This window comes from Balaenoptera borealis (genome assembly GCF_965194805.1).
Source record: "Balaenoptera borealis genome assembly, chromosome: X".
Lineage (NCBI taxonomy): Eukaryota > Metazoa > Chordata > Mammalia > Artiodactyla > Balaenopteridae > Balaenoptera > Balaenoptera borealis.
The window spans coordinates 97379179-97395360 of record NC_138881.1 but is presented as its reverse complement, the minus strand read 5'-3'; the positions used below and the strand labels follow the sequence as shown (position 1 = coordinate 97395360).

Sequence of the window (16182 nt, the reverse complement as noted above, 5' to 3'; positions counted from 1 at the left end):
CATCATCATCGAGCCACAGCTGGATTCTGTCAAGATCCCTTGGATGGTTACAGGTGCGGTGGCGGCGTGGCGCAGGGCTGCCTTCAGTGGTGCTATGTGCTTGTATTGGACTGAAGCCAGACAGCCAACAAAACCCAGGGTGTTTGCTTTAGCAACTTCAGAATCCAATCCAAGATTCTCTGTGACTTCGCCCAAGGTGAGGGACCTGACAGCCCTGAACTCAACCTCTGAGGAGAAGTTATAACTGAGTCAGAGTTACTGATCCATCTGAATGGTAAGCCCTCTGCCCTCTCGGTTAATCTTCAGGTGATGCAGTCTTCTGTTGGCAAAGTTCTCTGTATCAATGGTGAATACATGGGTTTCTTCCTTGCTTAGCTGGTAGCGAACTTGTAAGCTTCCTGCTAGTGTTGGAGGGTCTCCTGCAGGGGCGGGGGGTGGCTGTGTCCCACCGCGAGGGCAAGGACACTAGCAGCAGAAGCTCTGGGAAGCACCCCCTGGCGCGAGCCCTCTCGAAATCCTTATTTCTTGAGTCTGTTTCTGACATTATTTAATCATCGAGGTTGTAGTTTTAATGTTTGCATGCATTAATAAAGGAGATTGTGAAATATATTTTGGATGTGTATGATGGATTTTGGGTAGATTTTCATCTACGGGGTGACATGACTTTTTATGAGTGCAAAGAATTTAATTAGATGAAACTATAAAGACCTTTTTGACTTCCTAAGTCTGCAGTATGTTTAAAAAAGTTAATCATAAACTTAAATATCAAAGGACATTTTGTCTGGTAAAAATATTCAAATACTTATTATACTATTTGTTGTTTTTTACTTTTACTTAACAAAATATCCACTCTTTAGCATAATAATTCAATTTATAAGCCGGTATTACTGGGGAAGATTGGAAATTAGTATCAGCTACTTCAATTCGCTAACAGTTTATTTGGGCTTAAGATGGCATTTTCATCATTCTCTTTAAACATTCTGGATCTGTCTTAGCTACTAGACAATGTCTTCATAGAATATGGCCCGGTTTTAATAATGTAGGTTTGTTAAGTGTATAACCCATATAAGGGATGGGGAACAAAATTGGGGTAACCAAGGAAGGAGTCATAGAGTTTTGGGATGGCTACCACTCTAGATAATGATTTCTACAGAAAAGCAGTTTAGGTGAGTAAATAACCATTCACAGAATACTAAGGGACATAAGAGAAGGTAGTGGGACTAAAAATATCTAAAAAATTGTGGCTGCATAGAGACAGTAGGGAAAAAAGTGACCCTAGGAAGAAATGGTTGTTTTGCCACGAGGAACCTTGAATGTTTGGAGCATGAACCGGTGGTTGTTAATAAATAGATTCCATGTAAATGACTAACGAAGGCTCATGCTGGGAGCAAATAGTAGCTTTCCAGAAAGCAAAAATGTTCCCATGAAGAAGCTTCCTGCAATAACTCCTCTCCTATCTTCTATTCAGACTATGCATTTAGAAATATAGTGACATAAAACATTTAGCCTTGATAGACAAACTGTAGATTTAATATGCTAATATATTTCTCAGTGAATTAAATCTTCATAATGAATGCCTGCAATGGGAATATTATCATGACTTTTTTTTCCATAAGGCAGATATTGTCATGATTAAAGTGATGAGAAATGTCATGTAAATGTAAAGAGGAAATATGTAAGGGTTTCCCCAATATGAGTATTCCATATTTATATGTGACATCTGTATGTTCTTTGGATATTTTGCTATATTTCTATTGTCATTGTACTACTTAAATATCTTTCATTATCCAAAGACTTTAAAGGATTCTATAAACATTAGCATATTAATCCTCTAAAAAATATGTAGGGGGGGTCTGGGGAAAATTATGAAAAGATGAAATTGGTCCTTGGGCACTTTCATTACTTTCAAACCTCTTTTTCCCATTTATAGTACCTATATTTTAATTAAGCAATTTGAATATAAATTAGATTTCTATGATTGGAATTGTAGGGAAGGCAAAGTGACAGGGAACAATTTTGGCTGGTGTGGGAGGACAAAGCAACTTTCGCAGTGTCCCTCAAATTACACCTGATAAGAGGCTTACTCTGAAGTTCTAAGAATCCCAAGAACACACTTAGCCATTCTATCTATGACATAAGCAGTTTGTTAGTCTAACTGTGTCACATTTTGTCTGTTATTGATTAATATTCAATATAATATAATATAAAATATTTTTATAAATTGGTTTTTAAAAACAGAAACTATACATTTTAGCTGAACCATCACTATCATATAATCACTTTGGGATGAAGTATAAGAATTTTTCTTTTTGTGTGTGTGTGATGAAAGTCTTGGTTCAAACTTGAAATTGAAGACATGAAATGGCAAAAGAAAAGGTGTTGAGACAGGTACAGGGATGAAAATAGTGGATGGATGGTGAAACCGTATTACAGGAGGAGGCCCTGAGCCCTGGTTAAGGAGGCAACAAAGGTTAATCAGGAAATGAAGCTGTTATGTCTACACCTTGAGGAACAGATGAATCATATGTTAAAGTATGAAAATCAGATAGGCAGGGGGAAAAAAAGGGAAAAAAGGCAAGAAGAAATGGCTGGAAAGTAAAATGGAGCAATCGCGGCACCCCATGGGACTCAGCAGGATAAACAGGGAAAAGTCTCCTTTAACCCATTGGTGAATCCCAGGTCTTGTCCTGCCTGTTTCCCTCAGATTAAATGTACTATCTGGCTACATTCCTAACTTTCAACCTTTATGTTTTGTTCCCTGGATTCTGCTCAGCTTCCTTTTTCTTTGGCATGCCTTTTTCACAAACAAATAAGCTTTCCTCTTGGCATAAACATATTCATAAGATCTGAAGATAAAAAGCTCAAAGTGGTGAAGAAGCTTGCGGCCTGGATTTTAGATTTGGGTGTCATTGGCAGATGGTAGCTGAGAATATGAAAGTACATGTGTTGTCCAGGGAAAGACTGTAGGGGAAGTAGACACCGGACCAAAGACTTTGATAGCTTTTTGAATTACTTTTTACCTGAAATTATGGTACTGCAACAAGTCCCTAGAAATACCAGTTGAAGGCTGATTTTCTCCTTCTAAAATGTAGATTACAAAAGCTTACTCCAGAATCCATATACTAAAGCTGAAGGCTTCTAAATTTTTATTTTATTCCTTTTGATCACTTTAATGTCTCTTGGATATTGCAAAGTTTTACAAAATCAGAAAGTAATTATATACAATTTTAACATTACATCATTTTGGCAGCAATTATTTCTTAATGATTTTTATTCTTCTTATCTGAACAACCTTATATAAAATAAAAGCATACTATTCTTAGATTCAGCAACATTTAATTGCTAGTTCAGCATTGTACAACCTCTACTCTTACACTATCGTGAAATGAACACAGACTTTGAAACTAGACAAACCTGAGTGTGCGACACAATTTCACTAGCTTAGGTGTCACCAGCTCCATGAAGCCATTAGCTAGTTTTCTTTTTGTCTTCTCAAGAAACTGGCATAGATCTAACTTGACAATTATACCACCGTGTATTAAAATTATCAGCTACTGTCAGTTTCCTTCATTACAACTCCTATCAGGCAAAGGAATATGTTTATTCAACACAGAGCCCAGCACGTGTAGGTGCTCCTTTTAATGTTTGAAAAGACAGATGAATAGACAATACTCAAGTGGCTTGATTTATCTTTTTCTTACAGGAAGAAGGAAAAGAGAAGGATGGTAACCTTTTTTCAGCTATGTAGATAAAAAGAACCTAAGCACACTGTGTCAGTAAAATAAGCCCAGAAAATGTAAAGCTAAAAGGCATTATCCTGAGCAAAACTCGATGAAGTAGAGACCCTTATCAATGAAATCTCTGATTGTCATCATGGGCTACATAATAATTGTCATCTGGTTAGGGAGACAGAGGAGTTTCTAGAAATTAATTTGGCTCTTTGGAAATAATGGAGCATATTTCTGAGAAAAAGGTAAATTGTGAAACTCGATGGCACGTTCTAAGATGACTGCCCCCCTTTTGTATTTAATTAGCTCATATTCCTAATGGAAGTGTCAGGAAATAGCACAGAAACTCCGTGCAAAAGCTCCTGACCTCATGCTATGATTTCCCATCTCTGTGTTTAATAGTATCATTAGACCAGACTTTGAAGCTGGCTTCCATAGAGACTCCTATTTGCTCAAGTAAAAGAGATAGATGAGAAAGCTCATTATCTTGTATTTGGAACTTTTTGCAGCTCCATAAAATCGTATATGAATACCTCATAGCTAGTGCTAAATATTCACTAGATAGCTCCCATAATTCTACTGCAGAATCCCTGATTGCTGATTCCAAAATTACAATGCCTCAATTTAAAATAAGTGATTAGGCTCTCAGGAATATGGTATAAGTTTCAAAAATGGACCTTTTTGGAATAGGGGAAATTCTTTATTGTCTCTATACCTCATTGCACTACTACTTTCATCAAAGACGCTTTGTGACTTAGAAAATGCATCCAAATTTAGGGAAACTGCAGTAGTCTTTTAAAATTAAGATCATTCATTTGAATAAATTTATATATATATATATATATATATATATATATATATATATATATATATATACACAACCAGGTTTTCCTGATGATAAAGTTCTTTGCACAGTTAGAGCTTGTCAAAGTGGTTATAGTTGTCCATAAATGCTCAGATTCTATCAGAGAGTGGATGTTTAACTTGGTAGGAACTAACTCATAAAATTAGGCAAATCTAAGTAAAGTATGCCTTGCTAGCATGGAGGCAAATATGTCACCATGATGGTAAAGAACAGGGCAGAAAAGCTAATCTTGATTGGAGCTCATTTTACTACATCTAGGCACCACATCTATCCATAGCAACAAATGATCTTGCATTCCTTTCTATCCTAGATTCCATGTAAATTGCTTTTTCTTGGATGTATTGATGATGAACTTTGGGGAGAGCCTGTATGATTCTGAGTGGAATCTCTACTGTGATCTAGGCAGATGTCTTCAAATGCTTATTGGTTAATGTTGTATGTCTGGGCAACATAGGAAAGCCAGAGGAAAAAATTAACACTGGAAATGACACTTGAGGGAAAAAAATCATAAATTAGGGCTTGGTATCTGTGTTAATGTGTAGGTTGGCTCTTCTCTTCTTCACTGCCTAATAAAGACAGCTGAACATTCTCAACTACCTAATAGGGGCTCCCTATGTTCTTTACTGTTGCATTATGTTCCCCACTGCTTGAAAGGCTGCCTTGAGTCCCTCTGTGACTAGCATGAGCTGACACACACACAGAAAGGCTTATTGAGCCATATCTTATAATGAAGTGAGAGTTGCCTCAGTCATAAGAGGGCTAAATAAACAGCCACAAAAACTTGTTCCTATGGAATGGGTGCTTTTCTAGCTTACTCTAATGTTGACACACCCAGTATTCTTACCACACAGGGTTAATTTCCCTGATCACATCATGTATTCTTATTTACCACTCATTTTTATGTCATTCCCACTACTTACAATGTCAAGCCCTACTCCTTCTCTGCCTGTCAGAATCCTATATTTTAAGAACTCTCTTGGCCAGCATATGGAATAGTGCTTCATACACAGTAGATCCTAAGTGAATACTAGTCATTGAATAAATGAATGAATTAGTGAATGAAACTTCTGAGCTGATATATTCCTATCGGAAGTTTGTATATACTTCTAATTTAGCATCTATCAAATATTATCATAGTGGAATGTATATAAACATATGGATATATTTATAAATATATGAATATATACTTTTCCTAGTATTTGTGTATTTCAACATGTTCTTCAATGACTAAAAACTTCATTGCATATTATAATTTTATTAAATGGGAATGTGAACAGGAGGATGCATAACTTAAGGGATTTGACTGATGTGTCAGAACAGTAGTATGTTGCCTACACACAAAGAACTTTCACCTAGTGCATATATAAGTATGTCCAGGTGTGTGTGTGTGTGTGTGTATGTGTGTGTGTGTGTGTGTGTGTATATATATATATATATATATATATATAAAATACAAAGTAAGTGTCATACTTGGTATTAACCTGTTTAATGACTGATAAATTCAAGTCTATAATACTTGTTATATCTTTTCATTTAATGATTTTTTTGTAGTCTGTTTTTAGATATTGAAGAGTTAATTTTTCTGCCCATTGTGGGAAAGAATATGTACTAAAATTTCCAAATATCCCTCAAAAAAAGAAGAAAGAATCTTTGTAATTAAAATAAATCTTTTTATTCTTCAGGGAGGAGGGATTTTGAGTGACTATTGACCTTATGGCTCCTGCCAACCATTTGTAACTCACAAGTGGTGATATGAATCATGCTAATAAATGCCAAAGAATGCATAATATTTCAATTTGCCTTATTGTCACTTTATTATTCTGAGTGGCATTCCTTACTAGAGAGCTGTGCAGAGACTGTTTACCTGAAAAATATCATCTTTTTTTATTGAAGTATAGTTGATTTACAATGTTGTGTTAGTTTCTGGTGTACAGCAAAGTGACTGAGATATATATATATATAACTCAATAATATATATATTCTTTTTCAGATTCTTTTGCATTATAGGTTATTACAAGATAGTATAGTTCTCTGTGCTATACAGTAGGACCTTGTTGTTTATTTTATATATAGTATTTTGTATCTGATAATCCCAAACTCCTACTTTATCCCTCTCCCCCTCTCCTCCCCGATTCCCCTTTGGTAACCATAAGTTTGTTTTCTTTATCTGTTTTGTAAGTAAGTTTCTGTTTTGTAAATAAGTTCATTTGTATCATTTTTTAGATTCCACATATAAGTGATATCATATGATATTTGTCTTTGTCTGGCTTACTTCACTTGGTATGATAATCTCTAGATTCATCCATGTTGCTGCAAATGGCATTATTTCATTCTTTTTTTATAGCTGAGTAATATTCCATTGTATATATATACCACATCTTTATCCAAGAATATCATCTTGGAGAAGTTAACACATTGAAACTAAAGTTTTCTAGCCCTTGAAATTCACTAATAGTAACTTTGAGGTTCAAGAAAATACCATTTGAGTTTGATATTGTCTCAATGAGTCCCTCTCTGACTGTTAATCCTTAGTCACCCCTCCCTTTTCTCACCTCACATGACACATTGTGTATGTGTCACTTGGTCTAAACTGCTTTGCATTGTTTTTTATCTCTTTCTATAAACATCAAGGGTAGGGATCATGTCTTGTATCTCTGTGTCACTTGAGCCTAGGTACCTAAACATTTGAAGGGGAGGAGAATGAAAGTAATTGGGGGGCTCGCTCTCTGTCTCTCTGTTGTGTTTTTAATAGCAAGGAAATAGTCATAAACTGGTATGGTCAAAGTTTAAGTAAAATTTAGACTATATAGACAATATTGAAATTTAGAATGGAGAGATAATTTTAAATATAATTAATTCAATGCTATATAGTGCTGAAGACTTGAGCAATGCTCTCCTTTTGTGGGGAGAAATACATATATACTGTATATAATATATATATTTGCACACTACTATGGGCTATTTAATTTTATGTAAATAACTCTCAAAATAGTTTGTTCAATAATTAACTATGGAACTCACAGGAGATGTTTCTTAATGTTTTCAGAGTCAAGGATTTAGAAATAAAAGGTAAATATGTACAGTAAGAAAGTTATTTTTAGTACTATGATAATACACTGTCTTTACTATGACCAACAACAGCATATTACAGTTAAGCAGTGTTTTTATGTGATAACTAACACCACAACATATTTAACTTCGTATAGAAAATATGATGGGTTTTAATTGTAATCTGAAGAATATAAGCACTACTTGAAAGTTCTTTGTGTGTAGGCAACATACTACTGTTCTGACACATCAGTCAAATCCCTTAAGTTATACATCCTTCTGTTCACATTCCCATTTAATAAAATTATAATATGCAATGAAGTTTTTAGTCATTGAAGAGCATGTTGAAATACACAAATACTAGGAAAAGTAAAGAATTATGTCATTGCCTGACATTAAAACCCCAAGCACTGTGACTGGGTCAGATTAATCAGTTCCTGGTGTAATCAAGGCCAGGTATGCTTGGGAAGCTCTAAGTGCCTAGGGCTTTCTTGGTTTTAAAGGACTGCAGTCTGGTTCAATAGACTCTACTACTGGCTCTGAAACTACTTACCTTTGTGTCTAGAGTAATCAGTTAACCACACTGAACCTTAGTTTCCAAGTCAGTAAAAGGAGGGAAGCTGAGATGTTTGAATTTTAAGGTCTCTTTTAGTCCTCAGACTCTGGGTATAAACTAGTAGGTTGTCTTCCTAATTATCTGGGGAATATAGAGATGGCCAAGCCATTCTTTCAGACTTATTGAAATCATATTAACAGGACAATGTTAATACTAATATAATTAATTTACAGCAAGATTAACACTCAGAGCTGTGTGAAATCACATGAAGGAAGCAAATATTCTTACTGAAATTTGGCCATTTCATATATGTGATTTCCAAAGACCCCTATCTTAGCACATGCATACCATAACATCTCGTATAGGTGACAAGTACAAGGTTAATCTTACTACTGTGTCTCAATGGGACATTGCTTGTTCCCTTTCTCTAACTGATGATGATTCAGTCCCCGTATCCCAGAAATAAATCCCTTTTCATATATACTGTTCTGAACTACAGCCAGATGCTCCATTTATGAGAACAGACCTCATCCAGTCTGACTAGGGGTATTTCAGTTACACACTGTCCGTCTTGGCAAAATTTTCTTTAGTTTGATTAAGCCGTATTGCCAACTTCCCAAGTGAGAACACTTATGGAACAATGTGATCTTTTATAGCCACTAACACTACTTAATCCTGGTAGCACAACAATTAATTGATTCTTTAATTAATTTAAGGGTAAGAAGTAAAATCTGTCGGCACTTTAATGCCCATGGATGGTTAACTTATATATACTGTAGCTTAGGTTAAAAACTCAAAACACAGTGTTGCCTAATCAGTGAAACTGAACTTTTAATAATTAGAAAACCTTACACTAAATGGCCTTCACCAGAATTTACCTTAGGCCAACTACAGGTGGATTGGAGTTAAGAGGGCCACAGTGTGGCAGAAAGAATGGTATAGTGGAAAGAGAACAGGGTCAAGGGTGACACATGATTTGTGGTTCCAGTGTTAACAATTACTGTCATAAGCATATCACCCTCTCTGGTTGTCAATAGAATGAAAAAAAACCAAAACACTTGGTTGCAGATGTGGCACTCAATTCTCCACCATGTCTTGATACATGAGAATAATGATAGTGCTTCAACCATCTACCTCTTTGTGTCACTGTGCTTATTAAATGGTGTAAAGAGCTCAAGCTTTGGAGTCAGACAGAGCTGAGCTCTGTAGTACAGCCAGACCTGGAACCTAAATCTCCTGACTTTCAATCCTGTACTCTCTTTATTATACCATGCTTGAGGCTGATCAATGGAAGAGAAAGATAACTATGAAAATCCATAATGTCCCCTTACAGAAAGGTGAACATGGGTAGTACAGGTAATGTATGTAATGAAAAGATTATTCTTTGAAGATTATTTGAAGACTATTGATTTATAAAGTAACTTTTCCTATTGAACGTTAATTGTCCTAAGTCCAAAGGACAATGAGAAGCCAGTGATACCTAGCTTCAATATTTGGAAGTATAAAGATTAGATCAGTTAAACATCACTATCTTCCTAAGAGACTCACTGTTAAATAAGTTTTCTTAAAGATTGTGCAAATACTCTCTCTCCCTCTGCGTTGGCTGAGATCAATATATTATTGTATGGGACTTTGGTCAAGAAGATAAAAAGGCAGAATGACCCTTAGAAAATTATTGTGCTGCTGCTCTCATATGTCTGGACAATAATGGGTGGACCACAGGGCTTAGTAGCAGAAACTGTCTTTCTGAAAGAAAGTTCTTGATAAAGAACAGTGAGAAAGATCTTTTTTTTTGGTTGAGTTGGGTGTTCGTTGCTGTGCACAGGCTTTCTCTAGTTGCGGTGAGCGTGGGCTACTCTTTGTTGCGGTGAGGAGGCTTCTCATTGCGGTGGCTTCTCTTGTTGCAAAGCACGGGCTCTAGGTGCGCGGGCTTCAGTAGTTGTGGTGCGTGGGCTCAGTAGTTGTGGCTCGTGGGCTCTAGAGCACAGGCTCAGTAGTTGTGGTGCACGGGCTTGGTTGCTCTGCGGCAAGTGGAATCTTCCCAGACCAGGGCTTGAACCCGTGTCCCCTGCATTGGCAGGCAGATTCTTAACCACTGCGCCGCTGGGGAAGTCCCGAGAACAGTGAGATCTTGATAGAGAATAATATATTTGTGGGAAGGTAAGCAGTGCTATATTCTAAGTTGGAGAAAGGAAAGGGTTATCATTTTCTACTCTGTATCTCTAATAAAAATGTATATTGGTTTGAGTGCTTATTTTTCAACTTAGCTGTTAAAATGAAATTTTATAAGTACAGTGGAATATCTATCTATCTGTCTTTCATATATCTTATCACAATGAATTCCCATAAAATAGAAAATTATTTTTTCTATAAAGAACTGATATTGCCTAACCTAAGTGGTTCATTGGCTGGGATTCAGAAATCATTTTGTTTTTGTAAAACATTTCAGCATGATGGTACTTTTGGACTTTATTTCCCTCAAACATTTAATTCAGTACTTATGGAGATTCATGCCACTAAACATATCTATTTGATAGGAAAGCAATTGCATCTCAAATAGATTATTAAGACAGTAGAACCAGTGGAAAAAATAAGGCCTTGAAAAGACATAGAAGTAAATATTCACATTTACACCTATTGTGGAATTTTTTTTTGAATATCATGAGGGCTTTGATTATCCTGAAAAAGAACAGTAGGATCTTTGTTCCTAGATATCTTGAAGAATGGGACAGACATCTAACTACATGTGCTATATAGATATTTTTAGATATTTTTTTAAACATGACTAAAGAACAAAAAAAATGCAGTAATATCCTTCACAGACCAACCAATCTGTTATTGTCTATTTAGAATAAACAAAGCAATTTATTTTATGCAAAATGTAGCCAAAATATAAGTACTTAGATGCACAAACATAACTCAGCATTGTTCAAAAGATACTCTAAGGGCCTATAGATAATATAAAAACCTGGTAGGAAACAAAATCCTTAGAATACTAAACATATTATTTACAGCAATAGTAGGTAATATATGTTGCTTACTATGCGCCAGGCACTATTCTAGGAGTTTTATTTATTACCTTGCTTAGTCCTCAAATCATGTAAAGCACTTACTATTATCATCCCCATTTTACGGATAAGGAATCTGGAGTGTATCTGAGCCATTTTCTCATCCTCCAAACTCTCGTCTAAACATAAGAGAAGACTTTCTTCCTTTCTCCCCTTCTTATCAATATTGTCCTTGGTTGTGCATGTGTTAACAGTATTTCCCATTTGTGGCCTCCATGCTTTTCCAAAGCTCAAAGCTCACTTTTCAAGTTATTAGAGGTCCTTGGCAATTTTCTTTTTACCTTAGTATTTAGGATAACTTCTAATTAAGATCACTAGTAATTATAATTACTGGTAATTATTTTCTTTCTGAGAAAGGCCTATAAAAGGTTAGCTTACTTTCAGGAATCAACTGAGAAAGAATTAAATGACATTTGTAAAGGCTTTAATTTCCAATGAGAAGCTGCAGCCCTGGGAGGATTTGACTCAACGTTGTATAGCGTGTATGCCTGCAGTTAATGAGAAATGCTGGGGTCTTTGGTTCCTTGTAAGTGTAAAGTAAGATAAAGCATGAATCATAATTCTCTTGTACAGTAATAAAATAATGACTACACCAAAATATTTGGCATTCTGCGGCACAATTAGAATCTCAAACAGTTTTCCATTCTGACTACCACAAAAGGGTAATTTAACTGTTTCAAAATCTTTCCTTCAAAACTCTCCCTGGGCCAAAAGTTTGAAGCAAATTATTTTCTTCTTGAGATGGTATCACTAAGGGTGGGGGGGGGGAGGTCTCAGCTTTCTTGAGAACTGCAGTTTTTCTAATGCTTCTTCTAAGAATAGACAGGGCAAGTGTACTTTGAGGAGACTGACATTAATAAAGTCATTTCCTCCCCAGACATAAGTTAAAGTAGGAAGACAAAAACTTGAATTTGAGATATAACAACAAATTTCCCAAAATGTCCCTGACACTGTCCTAATTTCTGAACCTGATTTCATCTGAATTGGGAAGGTTATATTGATGAAGCAAAAAACCTCATTAGAATCTGAAATTTATCTAGTTAATAAAGACTTACAGCTAGTCTGGAGGTAGGGGCAAGGGGACGGAAGGGCAGAGACAGGGAATTCCTTAGTTTTTCCTAGTTTTATTAATACTGTTGGATGAATAATGCAGGACTAATCCCTGAACTTCAACAGAGTGTTCTCATCCTCCTAAACACAAAATATATATAAAAATGAATTTCCTCATTATTGTAGGGAATATTTGGGGATTTTAAAACTTAGCTTTGATGTGTTTATTTCTGCATGAAAAGAAAACCCCAGCTTTGAATCATTAGAAAAAGGTCCACCTTTTAGGCCAAAATTACATTGTCATTTTATAGCTTTCTTTTTCCAGATTATTTAATTTAATTCAATCTCTTATACTTCAGACAAGTTGTCTCAAGCATTTGTGAATTTTAATTCATTTTTTCCATAACCAACAAATAGATATTTCTGGTCTGTGAAATCATAAAGACTTTCTTGTGACCAAATTTTTCATGACTTACTTGTCATCTTCCTTTATCTTCTGCTGTCTTCTTAAAACCTTGAACTATAATTCTGAGAGAAATTTCTCTGTGTGTATAAATTGATGCATTATGTTTTCTTATTTGCTTCCATGAAATTTTGGAAGGATATTTCAAACTTGGTGGGTTTGTGTTGTATAGACTCCTCTGGGGGACAAGGTGCAGGGACAGATGGTTTACCCTCATTCTGTGTATAGGGTGGCCCAGAAAAAGAGTCTTATGGGTTTTTAAATTAGGAAAGACTCTGTTGCCCAGAAGTGGATGACTAGTACAAATGTATGCCAAAGACTGTTTTTCTTGGCAGATGTTGACAGTTGTTATTGCTTTCATCATTTCCATCCCCCCATGGTTAGTCAGATTGTTTTGCCCCACGGTCACTTAACAAAATGAGAACTGGAAGAAAGAATCAACCACAGCCCTTTAGCAATGAAGGCTTTTAGAGGAAAAGAGCCAAGGAAACTTTTTTCACTGATAAACGACAGCTTAGAAAGTCATTTTGAGTGACAGAGCTAAGGAGAAGTAGGCTGATACACTGAGCAAGGTGATTTCAGGCCAACTGGGCTTAGAATTTAGAAGAACTATTAGGCTGAACCATATGAATTTGCTAATACTCAACTCTTGACTTGCAAAAATGTCAGTTTCATATAGTTCAACCTAATAGTATTCATTTCCTGCAAAACAAATTTAACAGAGGCAGCATAGTATAATAGCTAAAGGCTTTAGGGTTAGATTGCGTGGAGGCAAACCCCAACTCTGTCACTTAAAATTCGTGTGATTTGGGGTAAATAGCTGCACCTCTCTGTGCCTAAGCTTCCTCATCTGTAGAGTATTTGGTTATATTACCAAAGGCAGCAACTTAAGCATCCATTTTACTATTGCTTATACAATTTCGTTCCTTTTAGTTTGGGGTAATTACAAGCAATGCTGCTACAAATAATTCTTTTACACATATCTTGGTGCTCAGGAGTAAGCCTCTCTCTATACTGTATACCCAGCAATGGAACTTCTGGATCATAGGGTACACACTTTTCTAGTATTGCTATATAATGCTCTATTGTTTTTCATTATAGTTGTGTCAATTTACATTCCCATCACAAGTGTATGACTTCCTGTTGTTCCATATGCTTGCCAACACAAGGTATAGTCACACTTTAATTTTTGCCGAGCTGGTGAGTATTTACTGGTATTTAATTGTAGTTTTAATTTCCCTGATTACTGATAAGTTTGAGCATCTTTACATATGTTTATTGGCCATTTGGATTTCTTTTGTGAAGTACCTCCTCAATTTTGTCTTCTTGTCAATTGCACTGTTTGCTATTTCCTTATTGATGCACAGGGGCACTATATTCCAAGAACATTATCAGCTAAATTTATAGCTTGAATTTTTTGGACCACTGAAAATGTGAGTTCTGGCTTATGGTTAAAAATTATCAGGGACAGGTTCCCTCTGCCCCTCAATTCCAAGTCACTTTTCCTGGCAGACCGTAGGGGTGAGTCACTTTTCCTGGTTTACCTCTGGATCACCCTTATATTAAGGTATAGTCATTTAGGGTGCCAGCTTAAAATGGGAATGATCTTCTGCTTGAGTTCTTGTCTGCATACTCTCAAGCTCCCTTTTTAAGCAAATTTCTGCAGAATAAACGTCCTGAGCCTATGTCTGGGTTCCACTCTTTACTAAAATTTTGCCTTGATAATTCCTTACTTATATTTGCTTGGTAGTGTTGTTCAAACAAACTTAGACTGCCATATTTCAGAAAACAGAACTCATTGCTAAATAACCGTATAAAGTCTTGTACCTAATGCCTCCACTTCCCCCACAAATAAGTTGAGGTCCCACAAAGGGAAACTAAGCTCTGAACTAGAGAGATTTTCATTGAAATGTAGAGTTATCATTTGAGATAGCTGCTAATCTTTGAGTATGACACCCCCGCCCCTCCAGTGGCTTTCCAGAGTAGTGCAGTGTGAGTCTGAAAGAGCTCAGGGCCCCACTGTCCATGTGAAGCAGTGATCCTGCTTGAGTTTAAAGGATTTTTGCCTAAAATAAGAAACTGCATTGGAGATTTTATGCATTACTGTTAACAGGTGCTTAACTCTCCTTCCAACCTGCAGGGCACAGGAGAAAACATTCTATGGTTCTAATGAGTATGGTTCTAATGAGGAAGGGAGGAAGAAGATTTGCTTTGTCACATACTATCTATATGTGTGTATCCACTTTGGGATTTAGTTGGGTTTTTTTCCCTTCTGAAAGCTCAAGAAAATTACCTGTTTTATCTACTTTATAAGTTGTTTGAGAATAAATAAAAATAATGTGTATGAATGGGTTAAATATTTAAGATAACAACTATAGTCTTCCACCCAAGATAACATACCTCTGCTGCTAATGCTTCAACTGTCCTCATAAGTTACCCAGAGCACTGAACCAGTGTTGGGCCTATGCACTCTTACTTACCTCAAAGGCCTATGTAGACAACTGGAAATTAATGCTGCAACAGGAGGCAATTTTATCTTCTACCAAATGTCTTTGGAAATGGAATCCTGGGGAGGTTAGTCAGTCTGTGATTAAGGATATAGGATTTATACACAAAACTTTTAATATTCTCTTTGATTATTTAGCCCTATATGTTTTTTATTCTCCATTTTTCTTTTTCTTGTTTATGCGGAGTTTGAAGAGATAGTAAAGAGAATCAGGATGGGAACTGGATGACCAGCCTGAAAGTTAAAGTTTTCCATGCCTGACCTGGGAGAGCAAAGATTCCTTATTATACAGCAAACCCTCCATCTATGTCCCAGGTGGTCCATCACTGTCTCTTATATAGGAAGCTTCATCTAGGTGGCTCTGTTTTCATAATGACAGATACAAACTTTTTGTTTTTAAACATGGAAATGGCAACAAAGATATATACATGAATGGGAAAACAAAGTATGTATGATCATTTCCCACTCCACCAAGACATATATGCTGCACACAAAAATGCTAATCAAATCCTATTCACAAAGCTGTAGGGCACTTCCACTTGTAAGCTGACTTGTGAGATATTGTATTCTTAACCAAAGGCACAGAACTAACCTAAAAGACATTCATTCAAAAACAACCTACTTAAATTTGGTAAGAACAGTGGCATCTGTGTTTCCCTTGAGGTTGCTCCTATTCTCCTCCCAGCTCAACAGTGGAGCACAGTAGCCATGAAGAGCAGCTGCCAATGGAATGGGGCCTGACTTGTTTTGGAGTTCCTTGTAAATTTCCATCCCCATAGCACTGTATGTATTTTTATAATATTTACAGTAGTTTCCTTGAAACACTCTATTCCCAGGGCATGTGGCGATTTGATATGACTCTGAATTCAGTCCCTCAGAAAAAGTCCTATACCTCAGG

The 16182-nt window shown here is 36.1% G+C and overlaps 1 protein-coding gene across 1 annotated transcript in view; it reads right to left on the bottom strand.

The window, feature by feature from the left end:
* Positions 1–16182, bottom strand: part of HTR2C (5-hydroxytryptamine receptor 2C) — a 144574-nt gene that overhangs the window by 86597 nt on the left and 41795 nt on the right. The window lies entirely within an intron of this gene.